At 35.0% G+C, this 13,033-nt stretch overlaps 1 long non-coding RNA gene across 2 annotated transcripts in view; it reads right to left on the bottom strand.

Moving 5' to 3' along the window:
- Positions 1-13,033, bottom strand: part of LOC131383400 (uncharacterized) — a 317,539-nt gene that overhangs the window by 293,782 nt on the left and 10,724 nt on the right. The window lies entirely within an intron of this gene.

The raw sequence follows: 13,033 nt of genomic DNA, 5'->3' as shown, positions 1-13,033 counted from the left end.
GATATTTTTAGTGAATAACATTATTCAATGCTGTGGCCTGCAGTGTCATATGTATGCAGACGATACTCAGATATTCTTTCCAGTCTCTGCAGACCTATGAAGCAGCTTGATGTTTTGCATAATTGTCTGTGTGATATTCAAGCATGGATGTCTTCAAATTTCCCTGAATTTAGTATAGATAAAATTGTGTTGCTACTGATTGGTTCTCCAGGATAAATGTTTAAAATGTAGTCTATCCTGGTAACCTTAAAAGAGTGATTTCTTTGCTCTAAAATCATACTTTTGACCTTAGGATTACTGCATAGGTGTGTGTGTGCACGTTTTATTAACCATACAGTCTTCTTTCTGTACCCATCCTGTGCGGATCTGTTACATAAAGATTTCCTGATTCCAGGAGAGTTTCTGCCACGATTTACAATCAGTGACCTCCACCTGCCACCTTTCAGTCTGATTCTAATAAGATTCTAAGTTCACAAAATCTTTCACACTCGGCTTTTCAACTCAAGAATCTATTCTTTTATGCATGAGAACTTTGAAATTACTGTTGATTTGTAAGGTTTAACTAAAAAACTTATTTGTTTGATTTAGCCTTTTAAATATGTATTGTATCTTCTTTTATATGAAGTCCACATTTCACCATGGGATGGACACATGAAGGACACTTCATAAATATAATTGGATTGATTGATAGGCCATGTGAAGTGTTTGCAGAATGTACTATTTTACAATAAGAAGGGCTATTAATGAATCCACAGTGACTTTGAGCTGTGAATAGATGTGTATCTAACATATCCTCTTACTAGGCAGCCGAAGACTGTACAGTCTTTTAGATACTGCATTAAATAAATGGGGTAGAGAATAATATTCATATGAAATGGTCTGAATTCATTAGTCTGGTAAAGTTTAGGTATCACTTTAACTAAAAGGTATTCTGGATGATAACTGGTGCTTTCTTCAAGCCCTTTAAAGAAACGGGATTTTACATTCTTGTTTGATGGCCTGAGAAATTTGAATTAGTTGAGTCTGCCTTAAATAGGAAAATGCATGTAATTGGTAGACCGTAACACAGAAAAAATCTGAACATTAAAGGGACAGTCCCCGATGTATGATGGTTTGACTTATGATATTTGACTTTATGATGGTGCAAAAGTAATAAATATTATCAGTAAATATTACACTTTGAGTACCTATACAGTTGTTCTGTTTTTCACTTCCAGTATAGAATTCAGTAAGTTACGTGAGATATTTAACACTTTATTATAAAATAGGCTTTGTGTTAGATGATTTTGCCCAACTGAAGGCTAATGTAAGTGTTCTGAGCACATTTAAGAAAGGCTAGGTTAAGCAATGACGTTTGGTAAGATAGGTGTATTAAATGCATTTTCTCTTTATGATATTTTCAACTTACACTGGGTTATAGGGACTAACCCTATCACAGGTCTAGGAGCATCTGTGCTTACCTTGCCAGATACAGTTATGAGATTTCTGAATCTGTTCAAGCTTTCCCGTTAAGAATGTAAATACATATATTGGTTACAGATGGCTACCAGAATTGGTAAAATGCAGAACCACAAATGGTTTACAGAACTCTTGTATACATCCCTTCCAAGCTTACCTACTGAAATTACAAAACAGATATAATAAATAAAATGCTTAAAATGAGAAGTAGAGATGCAGAGATATGAAAAGGAACAATTAAGTTAAAAGCATTCACTATGTTACTTTCACATTGAGAAAGTACTTCTAAAATATGATGGTAAAACAAAAGGGCATATCTGTCTCTCAAGAACCTAAAAAGAGTAGCAATGAAAAACAAACAGCATGCAATTCCTTTCCTTAAAAGCACAAATAAAAAAATGCAGAATACCTTTCACATATGCTTACAAAGATGCCTTGTGTATGCTGAGAAGACATGGTATATGGGTGACTGTGATAATCTCTTATCAAGCTATCCTCAATAAGCAAAACCATGAAAGTCCTACAAGAATATAAAAGAATCCATTGGTAGATGGGAGGTATAGGAAATCAAGACAAAAAGTTTTTTAAAGTTTCAAAGCTTTAGCATGGCACTACAAACTGAATAAAGCAGGCTGAATACACCTCCCAGAGCATTATAAAACTTTTTACAATTTAAAGCCTTTAGGCTGGGCACACTGACTCCAAGTGTCCACAGACCTCGCTATATCCTACTGCTTTACCTCTATCCAACTTCACTTTAGGTTTTTTGACTGGCCTTTTGTGAAGATGGAAGATGAAATATGAGAAGGTTTGAGATTTTGGAAAAAAAGGTAAAAAGAGAGGGGGGGAGGGAGGGTGTGAGGAAGAAAAGAAGGAAAGAATGGAAGGAAAGAGAAAAGATAAAAATAGAATGAAAGAAGAAAGGAAGACAGTGAAGAAAGAAATGGAAAATAAAACTTGAAAGGAAAAAGAGAAAGGATGGCAGGAAGGAAGTGAAGGGAGAGAGGAAAAGAAGGAAGGGGAGGAGGAAAGAAAAATCACTTATGTGGCTCAAAATAGCATTTTATATCAAATATATAAAATATTTTATAGCAAATATCTCAGTCAGTGTTATATGAGGGAATAATTTACTTCACCCAAATTAAGCAGTACTTCAATATTATTTAAATGCACATAAATGAAAACCAATTTTAATGTGCCCTCTATATATATTTCAAACCAGCACATCCTCAAACTTGCTGTCATAGTATAGAATACAGGGACAACGACATTTAAAGTTATTTGTTCAGAAAATTACAACCTGAAGCAGGAAAGAATTCTCACATTATCATCAAAAGGAAATTTTATACCTGGGAAACTAAGAATGCTGGGAAAGTGTCAAAGCATCTGAGCCATTTATTATTATTTTTTCCTTACTATGCATAAAAGTGAAGAGATTCTGATATATAAATTGGTTTCTCACAATAAAATGAGCTGAAAAGGTAAAAAGAACAAATCAAGAAAAAATGATCTATTAGAAAAATCTTTAAACTTTGTCTCTTTGTTTTGGACTTGTGAAAAGGGGAAAAAGTGCACACCCACCCACACATCAGTGTGTATTCACTACACACAGCACTATTTGCATTTTTCCTTATCCAGTCAGGCAGTTTGTACATATTTAATATCCTTCTTTCATTTTCATGCCTATGAACAAGCAGGTACTACCAACACACATAGGAACAGGATGTCTTATGCATATACAATGTGTACCCAAAGACGAAAGTTTTGATGAAAACTTAGAAAACAAACATTGATCTCATTGGAATACAATTTGTGAATTTTTCAGCAGTTTCATGAAAAACTGAAAACTATTTGAGAATAAATGAGCAATTTCACACAACTCTAGTTTGCTTTCTCTTGGTTCCTGTTTTGCTCTGTTATGCATGGTCGAGAATCTTTTAAAAGATGCCTTATATTACTGACCCAGCTCTTTCTGAAAGTGGTTTTGTCATCATTCAAGTCCTTAAAGAATAATATGAAAGCAAAAATATGGAAGTGTTTGCACTGAGGAAAATGAAAGTTGAAAGGCACAAAGGATGGGGAACATAGAGACTTGTGGATACTGACAGACATTCAACATCTAATGAACATTGCAAAATGGAACTTCAATAAAAAGAAATAGTCTGCTTTAGTGGAAAAAGAAGAATATCAGAAAATTATTCTTAGAAGAAATAGAGCAGATTTTGAGTTACTAAAGCATACAAAGGAGGATTATAGACTGTAGAATTCATAACTGAATTGGTAAAGGCATTACTTAATATAATATTTGGCCTAACACTAAAGTGAAAATACATTATGTTCTAATAAAACTTGAGAATATGTTCAAAATTCAGTGGTAAAATAGGCTTTAGTACACCCAAAAGAATTTTTCTCTTTCAAAAGACTAGTGTTTGGATTAGGTTTTTTTTTTTTTTCCTTTTCTTTTCTCTTTTTCCTGAGGAGTGAGAATAGTAGTTTTCAGAAGGCTTGTTTCCTCCCTTAAACATCAAAGACGTTACCTTTTGGAAAAAGAATCATTGTAGATGAACCACCCCTTTTGCTTTGACTATAAAGAAAATGATAAAAGGAGAATTTTTAACCTTTGGCCCATCTTTCATTTCTTTAAATAAATAATGATTGAGGATATGAGAATTGATTGGTAGTCAGATCCTATGTTAAAATCTATGGGTATCAAGTCTGTCCCAAAGCAGTCATACAGATCAGATTGTGTTGGTTCATAAATTGATGAAGAAAAACCTCTAATCTGCCTCAGTAAGGGGAGCAAATATACTTGTACACCATTGTCAGAGGCGTGTGAACCAGAACAACTCCATTTTGAATGGGAGCTGGGTAAAATGAGGCTGAGACCTACCAGGCTATATTCCCAGGCATTCTAAGTCGCAGGATGAGATAGGAGGTCAGCACAAGATACAGGTCTTAAAGACCTTGCTGATAAAACAGTTTGCAGTAAAGAAGCCGGCTCTAACGCACTGAAACTAAGATGGCAATGACAGTGATCTCTGGTTGTCCTAACTACTACACTCCCATCAGTGCCATGACAGTTTATAAATGCCATGGCAATGTCAGGAAGTTACCTTATATGGTCTAAAAAGAGGAGACATGAATACCAACTCTTGTTTAACGTATCATCAAGAAATAACCATAAAAATAGGCAACTAGCAGCCCTCAGGGCTGCTCTGTCTATGGAGTAGCCATTCTTTTGTTTCTCTACTTTCCTAATAAATTTGCTTTCACTTTATAGATTTGCCCTGGATTCTTTCTTGAGCGAGATCCAAGAACTCTTGGGGTGTGGATCAGGACCCCTTTTCTGTAACACTGTCTCAAAGAAAGCCCCTCTTGCCCTCATTTGCCAACCTCCAAATCCAAAAAAAAGAGAATAATCAAATTCAAAAGATGGCATAATAATGTGGTAAGATATTAATACGTGAATGTATCTAAAGTGTCATGTTTGCAAAACTTTCTTAATTTTAGACTACGACATAAACTGTATTAGCTATAGTGACTAGAATGTGACTTTATTCTGGTAAAAATGAATTTACTAGAAAAAATATTGCATGTGATTTTCTCTGTTAATGTTAATGATATTTTCACATTTGGTATTACATGAACGGGCCTTGGGAACTGCTGCTACATAACATGGATTTAGGACATATGCCTGTTTTATCTGTAGTTTTAGAAGTAAAAGTTGCAATTTAGTGAGTACTCACTATGTGTCATACTCTAAGCCTTTCGTAAGTTTTAAATTAGTAATTCCCATGATAATGCTATAAGATCTGATTATCTCAATTTTCTGTATTTTAACACAGAGGCACAGAAAGGTTCACTGATTTGCACAAGATACAGAGCTAACAATGTCAGGCCTAGACACTAAATTCAGGCTGAATGGAGCAGAATCAGAGTTCCTAAAGCCTTGCTTTGCTGCCTCTAACACCTTAGTCATATTTAAAATTTGTTGAAGTTCTATAGTTAAAACAATTGTCGAGCCACTTGTCTACATTTTTTAATAACTTTAATCAAATTTGATAAACCATGTTATATCTAACAACAAAGAACATAAGAGATAATGTTACAAAACACATCAGTGGCACTTTATCTGTTTTACCACCTACATTACATCATTTAAATCATTTTAAGTTATTATAAAACATTGGTTGTGGCCAGAATGCAAACATTTAGACACCATTATAAAGTGTTTTGAATGCAGTACGTATATTATATGGCACTTTGTAAAACCTTAATTATGTGATAACCCTTTCAATCCTGTATCAAGCTCTTAGTTTTATAGACACACACAAAAAAATCTCTATTTCCTTAGGTTCCAAAATTTACAAGACACATGATGAAGGGGCCTATATTTTACAACTGTGCTGTCAAGAACCTCTTTAGATCACTATTTTATTCTTCAGCAAAGATCAATAGAAGTCACTTATTGTGCTTTTTTGTGAGCGGAAATAGAAGGGAGATCATTGATGGGCATAATTCAAAATCACATACTGTGTGGGAAAGTATTTGGGAGTCACTGTAACAATGAAAGTGGCAGCCTGTAAAAGTTATTTGGATTCATTTGAGGAAGAAAATGGCAGAATTAGCCACTCCACAAGACGGCTCTATCTCTATAGACATTTTAATGGCTCTCTTTGATAAATGTAAATTTGCACAGTATTTCAAAATGTTTGAGTGATTTAAGTAATTTGTGTTTGAAGCATTTGCCTATACATACTGCTAGTGCTTCCTAAAATCTTGAGAATGTAATAAAACTTGCTGAGCAACAGTATTTGGGTGTTTCAGAGAGGCCAGAAGAGAAACAATCTTTTAAAACATCATCAACAGTAGAAGTTGGGAGGTGGAATTAATTTATTGTAGAAAACATGGTCCCTGCATATAAAATGCATATAATGATTCTTTCAATTTCTTCCTCTAAACCATGTTCTATGTGTGTAATCAAAGTTTGTGATTCATCTCTTAGGCAATGAGTTAATTAAAATTAGTATGATACATGATCACAGTACAGTCACATAGTAGGCACAGATCTGATACCTAGTAGTCACAAAAAAGATTTATATTGAATTAAATGAACACACTTCTATATGATATGGTATGATATGACATAATTAATTTTTATTGATATCTGCTATTTTTAGGGCAAAATGCTGATACTTTGTAAATATTACATGAGATGGGTGTTACTTCAGTTGCATAAATAACAAATCCCAAAATCATATTTTACATATTTATCAAAAGTCTTCCTTACCTATCATTTACCTTGTTTAATTATGAGTCAATTTCTTTTTGGCATTGAACTAGTTTATTCTCCCTCACTTTTTAAAGATACGTTTGTTTATATATTTATATTCTATGTGGCCATGAAAGAATATTTAGTCTTTATTGATATGTTATCTTAATGATAATATATGCCCTCTAAAAACTATTAAGATATATTTTAAAACAAGTTGGCATAAAGAAAAGTGCCAGATAATTTACTTTACTACCTATTGGAGATTACATAACTCTAAGAAACAAGAGTGGCAGGCAACTAATTAAAGTAGAAAACAGCTAATAGAAAACTTTCAAGATGTTAATATACCAAAGAGAAAGCATGACACCATAAAATAGAGCATAAGCAGCTATTTGCAGTAGATGTCATACAAAGCAGAAATGTAACACAAGGAGACCCATCAGGGAGCCACACCACAAAAGAAAATGTTTTCAGTGGAGACAGCTGAGTCCTCGAATACAGTGCTGTGTTGCAGCCAAATTCCAAGCAAGTTCATGAAGAAGCAGCTGCCTTCTGAAGACAGAAGTGCAGTATCAATGAGTTGGACATTTGCTGACAACAGAAATCCAACAGGTCATTGTAAGAATAGTAATGAATTACTCCAAAGTCTATGATTCCTTTTTGCTGTGCCCTCTAAGTGGACTTCCCTGTAATTGTTTAAACAATCAAAATTTAGAACACTGTAAGGACTCAAACATATTTCAAAGCTTTATAGAAGAGCAGTTGTGATATGTTTTCATAATCGTTTTACTGGAATCAGATAAAAAGTAAAGTTAATTACCTCCATTAGGTAACTGCAAAACCCAGACAACTTTTAAAAATAGTCCTGTTATTTCCAACTATCAAGTTAAGTGTAACCAAGGGTTGCTGATAGAGAACGACTGTAATTTATTTTTCTGAGTCTAATTTAATGTAAAGAATGATGAACTTATGAGGAGAAGTGGATAGATGATCAAATAGGTGTTGACCTATGATAGGCTCATTAATTGTCCCCATACTCTGACAACTACTGATGCCAGGCATCAATTTTATGTTTGTTGCTATTTTTAGAACACCTAGCATGCAGAGATTCTGAGGAGAAAAGTAAACCTTGAAAAACCTTGAGACAAGGGGAGTTTTGTCATCCCTAAATATTTTGAGACAGGAATAATACAGGGTGGTCACAGGTGAACAACAAAAAAAATTCCAGGCAGCAGTTTCACATGACTTGAGGCTATGGGTTGATGAGAACCTGAAAAATAGGGCGTGGATCAAGCTGACTAAGACTGGCTGGACCCAACATAGCACTGGATTTGACTTAGGTTTCACCTAGGACCTCATTACACACTCACTAATATACAAAATCAGCAACCTACCTGCCCCATGACAGTTCTGGGGAAACCTATATTTGGGGTAAACACGGGCGACATCACAGTTACTAGAAATCTCTACCTTTTTCCAGGAATTTTCATGAATATTCTACCCCCTTGGTTAAATAAAGCCATAATGATAGAAATCTCAGCACATCTCTCTCTTGAGTATGCCTACACTCACCTTTCTTGAGTGTGTACTTTTCCCTGTACAATAAATCTCTGTAATTTCACTATTTTCAGACTCATCCTTCAATTCCTTCTCGCGATCTTGTCAAGCGCCTGGACACCAGGTGGGGTCGAGGTCCCACTAGCTTTTGGGGACCTCCCCCAGCCCACCACTGTTATCGTCACTTGTTCTTGTAGTAAACTGGAATTAGCTCCTCTGTCCCGAAGCAAAGTATGTTTATCAAGGCACTATAAATATCTTAAAATTCATATGGAAGATTATAATACATGTATGTATTTTGAGTGACTCCAAAGTCATCTATAGTCTCTTTTGCTGTGGGTCTGTGTGTGTGTGTGTGTGTGTGTGTATAAACACATCTGCAGTAGGCTGAATAATGGTACCCAAAGGTTTCCAGGTCCTAATTTGTCCTGGGCCTGAAATGCAGCTACAATTGTCCTTATAAGAAAGAGGCAGAAGAACATTCTATTACAGCAGAGAGAGAAGGTGATGTGATGACTTCAGCAGAGAGAAAGATTTGAAATGCAACTCCGTTGGCTTTGAAGATGGAGGAAAGTGATGTGAATCAAAAAATGCAGATCTAGGCTGGTCGCAGTGGCTCACGGTTGTAATCCTAACACTTTGGGAGGGCGAGGTGGGTGGATCACCTGAGGTCAGGAGTTTGAGACCAGCTCGGCCAATATGGCAAAACCTCATCTACTAAAAATACAAAAATTAGCCAGGCGTGGTGGCACATTTCTGTAATTCCAGCTACTCAGGAGGCTGAGGCAGGAGAATCGCTTAAACCCGGGAGGCAGAGGTTGCAGTAAGCCGAGATTGCACCACTGCACTCCAGCCTAGGCAACAGAGTGAGACTCCAACTCAAAAACAAAACGAAACAAAATGCAGATCTAGAAATTTTAAAAGGCAAAGAAATAAATTCTGGCACCAAAGTCTCAGTCCAGTGTAACCAATTACAGATTTCTAGAACTGTTGAGACAAAATCTGCATTGCTTTAAGCCACAAAGTTTATGGTAGCTAGTTACAACAGCCACAAGAAACTGTACAACACACATAAATATTTTCAAGATATTTAGAAATTGCCCAAGAAGAAGACTAGCCTAAACTAAGAGAATCAACAGTAATTCCCAACTATTAGTATGTATAAGAATTATCTTGCGAGTTTGTAGAACACCAGATTTCTCAACTTACCCTCAGTGAATCTGATATAATACAACTGAAGATAACCCATGAGGCTGCATTTCAGCAATCCCTTGCAGGTAATATTGAGAACACTGAAATACAGTGACACTGAGAGACGACAGGGACATGACTTCACATGACTCCTGGGTTGGATTCCTTGTTTTAATGATTAAACTGTGCATTTTGCCATTTAATAGGCTGGCTGGATAAAGGGTCTCTTCCTCCTGTTTCTTTCCTTCCTTTTCTTCCTCTTTACTTCCCAGAGTTTCTACTCCCTGATATCTGGTAAACTTTAATGCTATGTTTATGAAATTTTAGATGTATGACAACCAGCAACCAGAAGCCTATTAAAGGTTAAACAATATAAAAATATTTTTGTTCTGTCATATATGTGAACTTTTAAGGTAAGAGTATAAATATTTTCGCCCTACCTGTTTGAAATAACGGATTTTGAGAAAATGTATATTTAGCTATGTAGATTGGAACTGTATAAAAATGACTATTTTTGAACTTAGATGTGTTTCTGAATCACTGATTTACCATTTATGTCTGTATTTAATTGCTATTAGATGCAGAAGTGCTCACATTTTTATATTCACTTTTTATTGTGAAAAACCTAGCATAAATTTATCATCTTCACCACTTTAAATGTGCAACGTGACAGTGATAAGTATGCTCATGTTGTTGTGAAACATATCTCCAGAACTTTTTCATCTTGCAAATCTGAATCTTGTTAAATAACTTTCCTTTTCCTCCCACCCTCAGCTTTTTCTAACCACCATTCTGATACCTGTTTCTACCCGTGTTGTAGTATAGACAAGATTTCCTTCCTTTTTTAAGGCTGAATAATATTTCACTTTATGTATATACCATATTTTTCTTAACCATTCATTTATCCATGGACATTTGGGTTGCTTCCATATCATGGCTATTATGAATGGTGCTGATATTAACAGGTGCATGCAAATATATTTTCAAGATTCTGATTTCAGTTCTTTTAGATATAAACCCATAAGTGAGACTACTGGATTATATGGTCATTTTATTCTTAATTTTTAAATGAAACTCCATACTATTTTCCATAGCAGTTGCACTATTTTACCATCACACCAACAGTGCACAAGGGCTCCAATTTATTCATAATCTCACCAAAAATTATCATTTTTTTTTAGTTGTCATTCTAATGGGTGTGAGGTGATATTGTGGGTATAATTTATAATATTCTGATGATCAGTGATGTTGAGCATTTTTTTACACTTGGTGGCCATGTGTATATCTTCTTTGGAAACATGTCTATTCAAGTCCATTGCCATTTTTTACTCAGGTTTTATGATTTGTTTTTATTGTTGAGTTGTATGAATTCTTTATGTATTCTAGATAGTAACTCATCAGATACATAATTTGCAAGTATTTTCTCCCAATCTATAGGTTGTGTTTTAACTCCTGGTTGTATTTTTTGATACATAAAAGCGTTTAAGTTTGAGTAGCCAATTTGTCTGTCTGTTTTCGTTGTCTGTGCTTTTGGTGTCATATCTAAGAAATTATTGCCAAGTTCAATGTCATGAAGCTGTTTCTCTATGTCTTATTTCTTATAGTTTTAGATCTTACATTTAGGTCCTTACTCTATCTTGCGTTCATTTTTTTATAAGTTGTAAGGTTTATTCCAAAGAACTGGCTCACATGATTGTGGAAGATGAGAAGCCCCACCATTTCGCCATCTGCAAACTGGAGACCCAGGGGAGTTGGTGTTGTAATTCCAGTCAAAGTCTGAAGGCTGAAAGCCACGGGAGCTGATGGCATAAATTTTAGTCCAAGGGCAGGAGAAGGACAATATTTTAGCTCAAGTAAGCAGGCAGGTAGGAGACGAATCTTTCTTTCCTCTGCTTTTCATTCTATTCAGGACTTCAAGCATTGAATGATGCCACACCCACACTGGGAAGAGCAACCTACTTTACTGTGCCTACCAATTCACATGTTAATCTCATCCAGAAACACCCTCATGGACACACCCAGAAATAAAGTTTAATTTGGGCACTTTGTGGCCCAGTCAAGTTGACATGAAAAATTAACCATCACAAAAATAACTTCATTATTTTAATGTTAATATCCAGTTTTCATGGCACTATTTGTTAAAGAGGATGTACTTTTCCCATTGAGTGGCCTTCGCATCCTTGCAAAGATCATATAACCATTTACATGAAGGCTTATTTCTGTGCTCTCTATTCTATTCCATTAGTCTTCTTGACTCCCTTTATGCCAATACCACACTGTTGTGATTAGTATAGTTTTGTAACATTTTTTCAAATCAGGGAATGAGTCCTCTACTTTAGTTCTTTTTTTTTTTTTTTTTTCAAAATTATTTAGGTATTAGGGGTCCCTTGAAATTCCTTATTAATTTTAGAATGATTTTTTCTAATTCTGCAAAAAAAGACTTGAGATTTTGATAAAAATTGGATTGAATACAGAGATCACTTTGGGTAGTATGAACACCTTAACAATATCACGTTTTCCAATCAATAAACGTGGAGTTTTCTTTCATTTATTTGTGCCTTCTTTAATTTCTTTCAACAACGTTTTGACTATAAAACAAGTATACAAGTCTTTTGACTCCTTGGTTTCAGTTTATTCCCAAGTGTTTAACTTGTTTTGATGTTATTAAAAATGAAATTGAATTTCCTTTTTGGATTGCTCAGCATTAGTATATAGAAATAAAACTGATATTGGTGGTTTTATATACTGCAACTTTGCTGAACTTGTTTATTAGTTCTAACAGGTTTGTATGCGTGAAATCTTTAGAGTTTCTTTACATATAAAATCATTTAATCTATGGACACAAATATTTATACTTCTTTCTGATTTGGCTTCCTTTGATTTCCTTTTCTTGCTTAATAGCTCTATGACTTCTGGTACTAGGTTGAATAGAAAGGGCAACTATGACCATTCTTTCCTTGTTCCTGATTTCAGAGGTAAGCTCTTCAAGCTTTCACTGTTGAGTATGATGTTAGCTGTGAGTGTGTCATAAATGGTCTTTATTATGTTGAGGTAATTTCCTTCTTAGTTTGTTGAGTGTTTTTCACATGCAAAAAATGTTAAATTTTGTCAAATAGTTTTTCTCCATCAAATTAGAAGATCATATGGTTTTTGGCCCTCCTTCTGAGACAGGCAGGCTGGCTGGTTTCTTGTTTTGATGCAGTTTAGAGAAAAAGAACAAAAGCCTCTTACTCAAGCTGTAGCTTATCTGACTTCCAGCCAATCAGCAACAAAAGACCCAATAAATTATTAACCACAAGTTGCTGCTTTAGGCAGCTAAAGACTTTTCCAGGGCCCCACATGTGCAGTTAGATTCAACTTATAGTTACCCCTTTCCTAATTTTAATGTTAAAAATTACAACCTGGGTGGAGATTTAAAATCTTAATGTTACACACAATGTATGTATGAAGAAACTGGTAAAGCCACTGTGCAAGGGCTAGAAAAACTCCTTCTATACATGCCCTGACTAACCCCTTCCCTGTTGGAAGGCCCTATAAAACAATCCACAGACT

This window comes from Hylobates moloch, unplaced genomic scaffold, assembly GCF_009828535.3.
Source record: "Hylobates moloch isolate HMO894 unplaced genomic scaffold, HMol_V3 SCAFFOLD_4, whole genome shotgun sequence".
Lineage (NCBI taxonomy): Eukaryota > Metazoa > Chordata > Mammalia > Primates > Hylobatidae > Hylobates > Hylobates moloch.
This window is presented reverse-complemented; position numbering and strand designations above follow the sequence as displayed.